We start from the raw sequence: 14,151 nt of genomic DNA, 5'->3' as shown, positions 1-14,151 counted from the left end.
AGGTAGCCTCACACAGTAGGCAGTCAGGGAACCGTACTTTGGAGAAGTTGGTGAACTGAAGCCTCAAAGTACTTTACTACTTTGTTAGCTTTGGGTTTTTCTGTATGATTAAGCTGTGAAAGGTGCTGATCGAAAGTGTTTGAATTCATGGGGAAATTTTCAAGGGTAGAAGAAAAGAGCACAAAAATCTTAAACAAGGTAAATTAATTCATTGTTCATTTTAATGATAATTTTTAGCTCATTAAGTTGATCTAACATTAGAAAATTTCTGGTGGTATACTACTTCATGAAGCAAAACTGTTTCAATGAAAGTGAGGTCAAGTATCAGATAAAGAATATTGATTATAGGGAATATAAAATTTCTATTTTTTCAGCCATTTAAAATATTTAATTATAAAATATAGGCACATGTATTATGAAATGGAATGTAAAATTCACCTAGTGGTTTCTAATGAACCACATTTTAAAGATTTTCTGTTAATATGGTGAGCTGCTTTGGGGGTATGTCTACAGATCCTTGTAAGGTAGGTTCTTAGATTATTTGTGCTTAACAAGAGTGTTGGTTTTTTGTTCGTTTGTTTCTGTTTTATATGGGTAGACTTCACAGAGAGATGATGGGTAAGAGTAAGTGAGCTGATGCTAAAGCTCAGCACTCTGCCTGGTGCATACAAAAAACTGGGTAAGCTTTGTTATTGCTGCAGCCATTGCTACTTCTACTACTATTATCAACATCATCACCGTCATCATTATTGTTATCAAAGTAGAAAAGATTATTTCCTTCACAGATTTTGACATCTTAGGTTTGGTCACTCCCTCAGTCTCCATTGAAGGAAATTTTCCTTTCTGAGCCTACTTATTCATTTACGCATGCTCCTGAGTGCATGTGCGCATGCTCAGTCGTGTCTGATTCTTTGCGACCCCATGGACTGTAACCTGCCAGGCTCCTCTGTCCATGGAATTTTCCTGACAAGAATGCTGGAGTGGGTTGTCATTTCTTTCTTCACAGGATCTTCCCGATCTAGGGACTGAAACCCCGTCTATTGCATCTCCTGCTTTGTAGGCAGATTCTTTACCACTGTGCCACCTGGGAAGCCCGCTGTGATAGCTCTTAATTGTCTAAAAGGAAGAAAATTGCAGTACTGGATTCTCCTATATCATAATAGGTGATGCAGCTTCACTCTAAATCTGTAAGGATTTCAGGGAAGCATTTCCCCCAGTAATTATGTCTAGAATTTTAAAATAAAGTAAATATGTATGACTGTTGCCTAACAATGTGCATACCTTAGTGTTGAAATATTTAGATATATGGACTAGATTCTTTCTAGTTACGAATATTGCTAAAGAAAGTGAAGTTGCCTTTGGAGCTTTTCCCCTTAGATATCACATAGAATTCTAATTTTACTCTTAAAAAACAAACAAAAAAAATCTAAGACATTGAAACAAGTTGCTTTGAATAATTTTATTTATTAATAATACTTCTGGTATTTTAATGAAACTTTGAATGCCTTAGATAATGGCAAATGCTTTTGATTGAAAACTCTACTTTTTAGCTTTGAGATAGGTATAAACAAACATGAATGCCTTCTCACCAGTAGAGAATTGCTCCAAGTTCCCACGTCTTCTGAGTACTTATGAGAAGGTACCATTTTGTTTTTCCTCCATGACTGGTAGAAAATGAGGAATTCTTTTGACTATAATCTAACTAATTAACTTTTGAGGACAACCAATATGCATGCTACAAGCCAAAGAAATTATTTGAACATTTGGAAGCAATCTAGGTGCCCATCAGCAGATGAATGGATAAGGAAGCTGTGGTATATATACACCATGGAATATTACTCAGCCATTAAAAAGAATTCATTTGAACCAGTTCTAATGAGATGGATGAAACTGGAGCCCATTATACAGAGTGAAGTAAGCCAGAAAGATAAAGAACATTACAGCATACTAACACATATATATGGAATTTAGAAAGATGGTAACGACAACCCTATATGCAAAACAGAAAAAGAGACACAGAAGTACAGAACAGACTTTTGAACTCTGTGGGAGAAGGTGAGGGTGGGATGTTGCGAAAGAACAGCATGTATATTATCTATGGTGAAACAGGTCACCAGCCCAGGTGGGATGCATGAGACAAGTGCTCGGGCCTGGTGCACTGGGAAGACCCAGAGGAATCGGGTGGAGAGGGAGGTGGGAGGGGGGATTGGGATGGGGAATACGTGTAAATCTATTGCTGATTCATGTCAATGTATGACAAAACCCACTGAAAAAATAAAAAAAAAAAAAAAGAATACCAATTGGGGGGGGGGGGGAGTGAACATTTGGAACATCTGGAACTATCGGAATTCAGCAAGAAATAGTTAATTTTCTTCTGCCTTTTGAATTTGTTTTACCAGGAAGAGAAAGAGAATTGGGCCATTGAGCTTACTCAAGCAGTAAATGACAGATAAATCCTAGCCCTGGGAGTAATTCCACTTCCATTTCCCAAGTCTGATACTAGAATGATATGGCCTCCTTCCCACCCGATTGTATGAATGCACCTTGGGGAGTTACCTTATCCAAGTTCACAATAGAACACCTCATTAGTCACGAGCAACACCTATTAAAAGACTGGATTCTTAGAATACCTCTATAAAATTATTCTTCTCAGAATTTAAATTTTTGACCTCCAAATATATCTTTAGGAACTCAAATTCTAGGCCACTACTAGAATAGAATTTGACTCATGACTTGATTCCTTTAATTCCCCGGGAATATACATTCTGAGCTTCTTTGAATTGTTTAGTGAGGAAACCATGGCATGATGCTTGCTTCTCATGGCTCAGACTTCCCACCGGCAAGTCAGATGAATAAGGACACAAGTTACTGCCCACAAAGGAATGCTTTGAGAAAACACAGAAGTTTAAAATAAATATGGAGTATTAAAGCATTTAATTATATATGTTTCAAAATTAGTCATTGAAGAGAAAATCAGTTCTTAAGTGTGACTAATAGATGAAGGAATGAGAGGTTTACATGTAACTGTAGCTGGTGCTATAAACTGCTATCCTGATAATCTGCTCTTCAAAAAATTCTGATCAGCTTTTCAGTTCACAGCAGAACATGTTCAAATTATGAAGCTGCCAACTAGGCAAACCAAGGTCATGTGAATCAACTAAGGAAAATATCTTTAAATCTTATTTTTGGCAGCAGTAGGTCATTATTAGTTTTGCTATCAGTTTTAAGAAGAGTGTTTTTTTTCCTACTACAAATTCGATTTTATATATTTACAATTAGACTTCTGAATTTAAAAGAAAATTTTACTGACTAATCAGGAATGGAAAACTTGCACTTAAATCTGAAGGAAGTATTTTAACATTATTCTATATAAAATTTGCTTTCCATCTGGTATTATTTTTATGTCAGTGATTTGCTTATCCTTCACTAGGATCCCACTGCAGTATTCTTGGGCTTCCTTTGTGGCTCAGCTAGTAAAGAATCTGCCTGCAATGCGAGAGACCTGGGTTTGATCCCTGAATTGGGAAGATCCCCTGGAGAAGCAAAAGGCTATCCACTCCAGTATTCTGGCCTAGAGAATTCTGTGGACTATACAGTCCATGGGGTTGCAAAGAGTCGGACACAACTGAGTGACTTTCACTTTCACTAGGATCCCAATATGACAGAAATTAGAATATATTAGAATTATTATAAACCTAATATTATGCTGAAATGAGTAATTTCATTTATTCTACTCGTTGTTGTGACTGTGTGCTCAGTCGTGTCCGACTCTTTGCAACCACATGGACTGTAGCCTGCCATGCTCCTCTGTCCATGGGATTTTCCAGGCAAGAATACTGGAGCGGGTTGCCATTTCCTTCTTCAGAGGAACTTTTGGACCCAGGGATGGAATTCACATCTCTTGCATCTCCTGCACTGGCATGCAGATTCTTTTACCACTGCACTATCTTCCACTATGGACACCATAATGTGCCTAACAGAAAAACTATATGAAATTTTAAAGTAGGTAAAAGAGATGATATGATGTCCTTTTAGTGTAGCACTAAATTTGATGTTTGAATGACTGGGATATATTACAATTCTGTAGGAGCAAAAGTTTTATGAATAGTTTCTGTCTGGTGGAACAGATAACCACAAAATTTAATCATATTGGAAGATATTAACCAGTTTAGTATCTAATTTAGTGATTTTATTCTAACATTTCTTTTTAAATTTTCAGATAGATATTTCTTAAATGTTCTTTGAGTCAATTAAAATATCTTTCATTTATTAAAGAGTTAAATAACATCTTTGATACATATTCTGTTATATTTGCCCGACAGTCATAATTTTAAACTGTTTGATAATTATATTTAACAGGCCCTAAGTTGTAAGTTTAAAATAATAATAACCATAAATAACAAAGCCATTAATGTACAAGCTTAAGATTACAAAATTATAGAATTTTACAACTAAGAGCTCTCAAGGATCTCTAAATAATATCTTCTAATTTCAGTTGATATTCCTGAGGCAAGATAAGCGAAAAGAAAAGTCAAGTTCTTAATATCTCCTTCTCCTCTCATCCTCACATCAAATGAATCTATAAATTATCGGGATCCTACTCCTTGTGGGCTGTGTGCTCAGTCACTTCAGTCGTGTCCAGCTCTTTGCGACCCTATGGACTGTAACCTGCCAAGCTTCTGAGTCCATGGGATTCTCTAGGCAAGAATACTGGACTGGGGTTGGCATGCCCTTCTCTAGGAGATCTTCCGGACCCAAGGACTGAACCCAAGTCTCCTGAGTCTCCTGCGTTGAGTTGAATTCTTTACTGCCGAGCCACCATGGAAGTCCATACTACTCCCTAATACTTCTTAAACTACATTTTGCTGAAGCCATGCAAGCTACCATCATCACTCTGCATTACCAAAATAGCCTCCTATCTAGTCTCCCCATTTCCATTTATATCTCTTATCTATCTTGTACAGAGGAGTCAGAGTGCTCTTTTAAAAATATGATAATGATGACACTTCCTGATGTCTGATGATGACATTTCCTGTTTAAACACTTTAGTGGCTTTCCATGGTACATAATATAAAGTCAAAATAGTTTAGCTATAGTGTTAGTGAGGGTTTGTCATATATGTTCTTTATTATGTTCAGGTTGGCTCTATCTATACCCACTTCACTGAGAGTTTTTGTAATTGATGCTGAGTTTTGTCACATGTTTTTTTTCCAAATCTATTGAGATAATCTTATGGCTTTTATCCTTTGTTTTGTTAGTGTGGTAATCACATTGATTGATTTGTGGATATTAAACCATCCTTGCATCCCTGAATATCTCACTTAATTATAGTCTATACTCCATCCAATATATTTTTGAATTTGGTTTGATAATATTTTATTGAGGTTTTTAAAAAGGATTTATTTTAATAATTTATTTTTCTCTGTACTGGGTCTTCATTGCTGTACATGGGCTTTCTCTAGTTTCAGTGAGTGGGGGCTACTCTTCCTCACAATGCGTGGACTTCTCATTGTGGTGGCTTCTCCTGTTGCAGAGTATGGCCTTGAGGCATGCAGGCTTCACTAGCTGTGGTCCACGGGCTTAGTCACTCCATCGCTGTGGGATCTTCCTGAACTAGGGATTGAATTCATGTCCCCTGCATTGGCAGGCAGACTTTTAACAAATGGACCACCAAGGACACCCTGTTGAGGAATTTTCCATCCTATGTTCATCAGGGATCCATCAGTCAGTTCAGTCACTCAGTCATGTCCGACTCTTTGCGACCCCGTGGACTGCAGCACACCAGGATTCCTTGTCCACCACCAACTTCTGCAGCTTGCTCAACCTCATGTCCATCGAGTTGGTGATGCCAACCAGCTATCTCATCCTCTGTCGTCGCCTTCTCCTCCTGCCTTCAATCTTTCCCAGCATCAGGGTCTTTTCCAAAGTGTCAGTTCTCCGCATAAGGAGGCTAACATATTGAAACTTCAGCTTGAACATCAGTCCTTCCAATGAATATTCAGGACCAATTTCCTTTAGGATTGACTGATTTGATCTCCTTGCAGTCCAAGGGACTCTCAAGAGTCTTCTCCAACACCATAGTTCAAAATCATCAGTTCTTCAGCACGTAGATTTCTTTATAGTCCAACTCTCACATCCATATATGACTACTGGAAAAACGTAGCTTTGACTAGACGGACCTTTGTCGGCAAAGTAATGTCTCTGCTTTTGAATATGCTGTCTAGGTTGGTCATACCTTTTTTTCCATTAAAAAAACAAGTGTCTTTTAATTTCATGGCTGCAGTCACCATCTGTAGTGATTTTGGAGCCCAAGAAAATAAAGTCTGTCACTGTTTCTATCTATTTGCCATGAATTGATGGGACCAGATGCCATTATCTTTGTTTTTTGAATGCTGAGTTTTCAGCCAGCTTTTTCACTCTCCTCTTTCACTTTCATCAAGAGGCTCTTTAGTTCCTCTTCGATTTCTGCCATAAAGATGCTGTCATTTGCATATCTGAGTTACTGATATTTCTCACAGGAATCTTGACTCCAGCTTGTGCTTCATTCAGCCTGGCATTTCACATGATATATTCTGCATATAAGTTAAATAAGAAGGGTGGCAATATATAGCCTTGACATAGTCCTTTCCTGATTTGGAACCAGTTCATTGTTCTATGTCCAGTTCTAACTGTTGCTTCTTGACCCGCATGTGCATTTCTCAAGAGACAGGTCAGGTGGTCTGGTATTCCATCGCTTGAAAAATTTTCCACTGTTTGTTGTGATGAACACAATCAAAAGCTTTAGCATAGTGAATAAAGCATAAGGAGATGTTTTTCTGGAATTCCCTTGCTTTTTCTCTGATCCAAGGGATGTTGGCAATTTGATCTCTGGTTCCTCTGCCTTTTTTAAATCCAGCTTGAATATCTGAAGTTCTCAGTTCACATACTGTTGAAGCCTGGATTGGAGAATTTTGAGCATTACTTTGCTCATGTGTGAGGTGAGTAAAATTGTGCCATAGTTTGAACATTCTTTGGCATTGCCCTTCTTGGGATTGGAATGAAAACTGACCTTTTCCAGTCCTGTGGCCACTGCTGAGTTTTACAAATTTACTGGCATATTGAGTGCAGCACTTTTACAGCATCATCTTTTAGGATTTGAAAGAGCTCAACTGGAATTCCATCACCTCCACTAGCTTTGTTCGTAGTGATGCTTCCTAAGGCCCACTTGACTTCGCATTTCAGGATGTCTGGCTCTAGGTCAGTGATCACACCATCGTGATTATCTGGGTCATGAAGATCTTTTTTGTGCAGTTCTTCCATGTATTCTTGCCACCTCTTATCGTCTGCTTCTGTTAGGCCCATACCATTTCTTCCTTTATTGTGCCCATCTTTGCATGAAATGTTCCTTGGTATCTCAAATTTTCTTGAAGAGATCTCTGGTCTTTCCCATTCTATTGTTTTCCTCTATTTCTTTGCATGGATTGCTGAGGAAGCCTTTCTTATCTCTCCTTGCTATTCTTTGGAACTCTGCATTCAGATGGGAATATCTTTCCTTTACACCTTTGCTTTTTGCTTGTCTTCTTTTCTCAGCTATTTGTAAGGCCTCCTCAGACAGCCATTTTGCCTTTTTGCATTTCTTTTTCTTGGGGATTTTTTTTGTCACTTCCTCCTGTACAGTGTAATGAACCTCTGTCCATAGTTCATCAGGCACTCTGTCTATCAGATCTAGTCCCTTAAACCTACTTTCCACTTCCACTGTATAATCGTAAGGGATTTGATTTAGGTCATACCTGAATGGTCTAATGGTTTTCCCTACTTTCTTCAATTTCAGTCTGAATTTGGCAATAAGGAGTACACGATCTGAGCCCCAGTCAGCTCCCAGTCTTGTTTTTGCTGACTGTATAAAGCTTCTCCATCTTTGGCTGCAAAGAATGTAATCAATCTGATTTCGGAATTGACTACCTGGTGATGTCCATGTGTAGAGTTTTCTCTTGTGTTGTTGGGAGAGGGTTTTTGCTATGACCAGTGTGTTACCCTGGCAAAACTCTACTAGCCTTTGCCCTGCTTCATTTTCTACTCCAAGGTCAAATTTGCCTGTTACTCCAGGTATTTCTTGACTTCCTACTTTTGCATTCCAGTCCCCATAATGAAAAGAACATGTTTTTTGCGTGTTAGTTCTAGAAGGTTTTGTAGGTCTTCATAGAGCCATTCAATTGCAGCTTCTTCAGCATTACTGGTTGGGGCATAGACTTGGATTACTCTGATACTGAATGGTTTGCCTTGGAAACGAACAGAGATAATCCTGTCATTTTTGAGATTGTTCCCAAGTACTGCATTTCAGACTCTTTTGGGGGGAGGGGAGAGCATGCAGGCTGGCAGAAGGCAGTGTGACTAGTGAGCTCCTTTGAGGGCAGCCTTCAGGTCAGGAATGAGGGATTTATAGGCAAATTGGCAAGATGGCAGAGTAGAAGGAGGTGCACTCATCTTCTCCTGTGAGAAGTCCAAAATTACAACTCGCTGGTGAACAACCATTGACAGGAGAATGTTGGATCCCACCAAAAAAAAGATACCCCGCCTCCAAGGACAAAGGAGAAGCCCCAGCAAAACAGTAAGAGGGGTGAAATCACATTTAAAAATCTTCCTGTATCATTGAAGAAAACGTGACCATATTCCTCTCCTCTCTTCCCTTTCCATCTCTTCCTCTCCTAAATAGGAAACTCTAAAGTTTCATATTTAACATTTAAAGTCCATTCATAATTAATTCCATAGAACCCTATGAATAAAGGATTCAATTTTATCTTTTGTCAGATGGCTATCTAATTGTTCCAATACTATGTCTATCTTTATTTCATTAATTTTTCAAATTTAAATATAATTGACACATAACTTTATATTAGCTTCAGGTGTACAACATAATGATTCAGTATTTGTATACATTGCAAGATGATAATCACAGTAAGTCTAATGAATATTCATCACTTGCATAGTTATAATATTTTTTTCTTGAGATGATAACTTTAAGATCTCATTTTAAAGTCTACCCCTTTAATTGAAAGGGCTACCCTGATAGCTCAACTGGTAAAGAATCTGCCTCCAATGCAGGAGACCCTGGTTCGATTCCTGAGCTGGGAAGATCTCCTGGAGAATGGATAGGCTGCCCAGTCCAGTATTCTGGGCCTGGAGAATTCCATGGACTATACAGTCCATGGGATCACAAAGAGTTGGACACGACTGAGACTTTCACTTTCACTTTAATTAAAAATACCGCCTTTGACATATCCTAAGTACTTGCATGTATTTAAGTCTATTTCTGGGTTTTTCTATTTTGTGTGATTGATCTGTCTACCTGTTCCTGCCCTAACATGTTTCTACTTTATTTATTTGAACACTACTTTTTTTAAAAAAATGATTAACAGGTCTAATCAGTTCTCATTGCACTTATTTTTTGGTTTTCCTAGATATCTTTACTTAATTTTTACACAATAACCTCAGGATTAACTTACTGGATTCTGCTGCTGCTAAGTCACTTCAGTCGTGTCCGACTCTGTGTGACCCCATAGATGGCAGCCCACCAGGCTCCCCCGTCCCTGGGATCCTCCAGACAAGAACACTGGAGTGGGTTGCCATTTCCTCTCCTTCTTCTAAACATTTGCAATTTAACTGAAGTTGCACTGAATTAATAAATTAGAGAAAATTACATACTGAAAATATTAAAAATTTTCTACTAAAGAACATGTGTTCCATGTTATGTTTTTCCTTGGATCGACCTTGTGTCCTCTAGAGTCTTGTAAAATTTTCTGCATATAACAGCATATCTTAACTCCTAACTTGCTTTTATTTGCCTTTTTTACCTTTCTGAATTTTTTTCTGTTTAAGTTTTCTGAATCAGCTTTGTAGATCAGTCTTTAAATCTTAAAAGGAGTGGAGAATTGCCTAGTTTTACTTATATATTTGGTCTTAGCTTTTATAATATTTTTTCTATCTGTAAAGCTTTTTCACTGTGTGATCTGTTTGTTCTAAATCTTAGAAAGTTTGTTCTAAATCTTAGGAAGTTTTTATTTTTGTTCTAGTGGTTTCTTCAGTTCCTGCATGTTCAAAATCACTTACAATCTCCAAATTTACTTCAAATATTCAGATTGTATTTTTCCTCCCCCTTTTTGTGTCCATCTCTCACTTTACTTACTGTACTTATGTTTTGTGGTCTTCCATGAGTTTTCAAAATTTCTGTAAGACAGTTGGAGTATAATGTTATTATCTTTCATGTCATTATCTGAAATGGAAACTGATGCTGAGGCTGAAACTCCAATACTTTGGCCACCTGATGCAAAGAACTGACTCATTAGAAAAGACCCTGATGCTGGGAAAGATGGAAGACAGGAGAAGGGGATGACAGAGGATGAGATGGTTGGATGGCATCACCAACTCAATGGACATGAGTTTGAGCAAGCTCCAGGAGTTGGTGATGGACAGGGAAGCCTGGCGTGCTGCAGTCCATGGGGGCGCAAAGAGTTGGACACGACTGAGCGACTGAACTGAACTGAAAATGGAAACACTGAGCCTCACTTTTTCACAGTTTATGGCCTCTTCATATGATTCTGTGCTAATTATTTTTTCAAATTATTGGAAATTATTTGGTTTTCTTACACCATTGGCAGGAGCTTCCAGTGGAGGAAGAAATGAGCCAAGGTATCATTCTAAAACTCACAGCTTAGAGGCTCTCTTTTCTGCTACTAGACCCGAGTTTCTCACCCTTGGTAGCGTTGACATTTAGCACTGGATGGTTCTTTATCCCAGAGGCTGTCCTGTGCATTGTATGACGCTCTCTCCAGTGTGACAACCAAAATGTCTCCTGACATTGACTGATATCCTCTAGAGGACAAAACTGGGCTGGGTTGAAAATCACTGTGCTAGAGTGATAGACTGTTTCTTTCTAATCTGTGCCACTTCCTCTGACAGCTAGAGTCATATTGGATTCAGGAGGGCTTTTGCCACCAGCCAAGGCTTTTCCCCCATCTCCCCTTTCCCCACCTGAGAGGCCTCCTCTCGAGCATCATCAAAAGTTATCAGTTTGCCTCCCAAGGTGATGAGTGCACATCTATCAGATTTGTGCTTTGCTCAGTCTTCTAAAGGTCTGCCACCTACGTGCTCCCTTGGCTGCAGTCCTCACCTTTCTCCTTCTCAGCCTCTCTCCTCAGTGTTTGGCTGAGTGTGAGTCTCATTCAGCCCTGAGCTCTGTTTACACTCAGCGAGATCTCTGCAGCTCTCTCATAACGATGCTGTCTCCTTCTGGGAGTGGTATTTTCTAGAGATCTCCGGAATTTGCTCCCACTAGTATCCAACACTCTGTTCCTCCATCTTGCAGTTTTCTTGTCTCTGGCAATGGCAACACCTCCTATCTGTAATCTGTAGTTTGGGGGTTCTCTATGTTTTCTTGTTTTATAGAAAAATGCAGTGTGTGGGAATTTTTTGTTTCCATTTTCTGCCCCCTCTCCCTTATTTGTCTATATAGATTTGAGGGGAAGCAGGATAATTCAGAAACACATTGCCTTTGTTCTTACTAGAAACAGAAGTCATGAAAATGTAACTTCAAATATTTTTTTCTTTGTAGAAAAATATTTTTCTGTGGTGAACAGGGTGGATTGGCACTTGCCATCCATTTAAACTCCTTCTGGCAAATCTTCCTATACTGCCTGCAAAAATGTCTAGAGTCTGGTTTGAGGATGTGGCTATCAGAAATAACCATTTAAGGCCAAAGAGGCAGAGGTATTCTGCCTACTGTTCTGCTTTTCTGCCAGAAGTACAATCGTTGAGGCATGGGATTTTTCTTTAACAGAAATCCGGTATCCAGTCATGCACTTTGTTGACAAGATGCAGTTATGGCCGTAACAGTGTCATGACCTCATACCTGGATCTTGGCTAAGGCAGTGTGTTTTATCTTTTTAACTGTGGTAAAATACATGTAACATAAAAATTTACTGTCTTAATCATTTCTAAGTTTATATTTCAGTAATGTTAAATGTATTCACGTTGTGTGCAACCAATCTCCAGGACTTTTTCATCTTGCCAATCTGATACACTATACCCATTAAATAGCAAGTCCCCATTTCTGTCTCCCTAGAGGTGGCACTAGTGGTAAAGAACCTGCCTGCCAATCCAGGAGACATAAGAGTTGAGGGTTCAATCCCTGGGTCAAGAAGATCCCCTGGAGGAGGGCATGACAACCCACTCCAGTGTTCTTGCCTCGAGAATCCCCATGGCCAGAGAAGCCTGGTGGGCTACAGTCCACAGGGTCGCAAAGAGTCAGATATAACTGAAGCAACTTAGCAAGCACACATGTTATATATATCACCCTGAGCCCAAGCTTCAGTGCACTTTTACTTGTCAAAAGTAGAGGAAGCTCTCCCCTCCCTTTTCCTAGGGGTGAACTTAGAAAATGTTGCTACTGAAATGAGCTTATTGATTTCAATGCAGATGATGGTGGCAAAGGCTGAATAGAAACTCTTAATCACCAGGGCTAAGATAGGCGTGGTTATCACAGTAGGCAGCAGGGTAGAAGTGGTAATCAGAAAGGTTTTACCTGCAGAAAACTTTGGCAATAGCTACTGGGTCAATAGGCATCCTCAACTGAAATAGAAAAGCAACTGGCCCAAATCTTCTATAGTACTCTAGATCTTACCAAAAAAGCAGCCTGACTTGAATGATCTCAGCAGAGAGGGATGGTTTCTCATGCAATTTGCAGAAATTAATTAAAGTACATTTAAGAGTACATTAAAGGAAAAGTGCTGTGATGAACCATAAAGTTTGTTTTGTAGATATTTAGGCTGTGTGTGTGTGTGTGTGTGTGTGTGTGTGTGTTAGTAGCTTAGTTGTGTCCAACTCTCTGCAACTCCATATTTGGCAGCCCACCAGGCCCCTCTGTCCACGGGATTCTCCAGGCAAGAACACTGGAGTGGGTTGCCATTTCCTTCTCCAAAAGAAACTATAGAAAAGAAAGTGAAGTTGCTCAGTCGTGTCCGACTCTTTGCAACCCCGTGGACTGTAGCCTACTGGGCTCCTCCATCCATGGAATTCTCCAGGCAAGAGTACTGGAGTGGGTGGCCATTTCCTTCTCCAATCACTAAAAGAACTTGTGACTGTTTATTAAATTGTTGTGTACCTAGACTTTTCAAGAATTACTGGCTCTATTTGGATGCTGAGGCTTCCTGCCTAAATAGTACTGCCTTCTACCAAGTACAGTTGGGGCTTATGGTACGCAGCTGACAAATGGAGTTTTGGCTTGAGGCTGCCTTAGTGGACGCAGTGACTCCACAAACATACCTTGGTTATTTCCCCCATTTATGAACGTAGATCTTAAAATAGAAACACTTGGCAAGTAGTAGAATATGTACATTGGCTCACTAACTTCTGAAGTAAAGGTTATTTTGCTGAAACCGCCAAGAGGAAGCATTAGTAACCACCCTGCCCTATCAAAAGAGTTAACTAAGTGTAATATAGACTTTCTGGGTGATTACAGACGTTAATGTCATCTTTAAACACTTGAAATAAGCAGAAATGGTGTTTCCTAGCATGTTCCCTTTCAACTTGGTATTTGGTTTTAGAGAATAAAAAGGAATTTTTCTGAAATTAATAAGGCGCTGACTCAAATCATAATTGCTGTTCCAGATGTGCTCTGTTGACGGCACTGCTGTAAGCATCTGGTATGCAGCCATCGATTCGGAAAATGCTTACACTGAACCAGCTGCAAAGACTTCTCATGCCCAGAGCCAATCAAAGCTGGCAGCTTTATGACTGATCTGGAAGAGAGAAATACACACACAGATTTATGTATGTAATGTATAAAATATGTTTAATATTATATATATATATATACACACACATATATAATGGGTTGGGTTGGCCAAAATGTTTGATTGGTGGGTTTTTCCATATGATGTTATGGGAAAACTTTCTGCCCACCCCCAACTCTACCAACACACTCACACACACACATCACAATTGTGATGTACGTTGCTTTCAAAATCCAAATCCTTCATAAAGGCCTTTCAAGTCTTACACTTCTTCATATTCGTGGAGTGGGAGGGGGGCAGCAATTTATGTTTCATACTTTCACTTTGGAGATCATATTCTGATATTTCCCAGGCTCCAAAAAGATCCTTGAGATTGAAAGACTCT

This window comes from Cervus canadensis, chromosome 19 (assembly GCF_019320065.1).
Source record: "Cervus canadensis isolate Bull #8, Minnesota chromosome 19, ASM1932006v1, whole genome shotgun sequence".
NCBI lineage: Eukaryota > Metazoa > Chordata > Mammalia > Artiodactyla > Cervidae > Cervus > Cervus canadensis.
The sequence above is the reverse complement of the archived record's forward strand: the minus strand, read 5'-3'. Positions refer to the sequence as shown.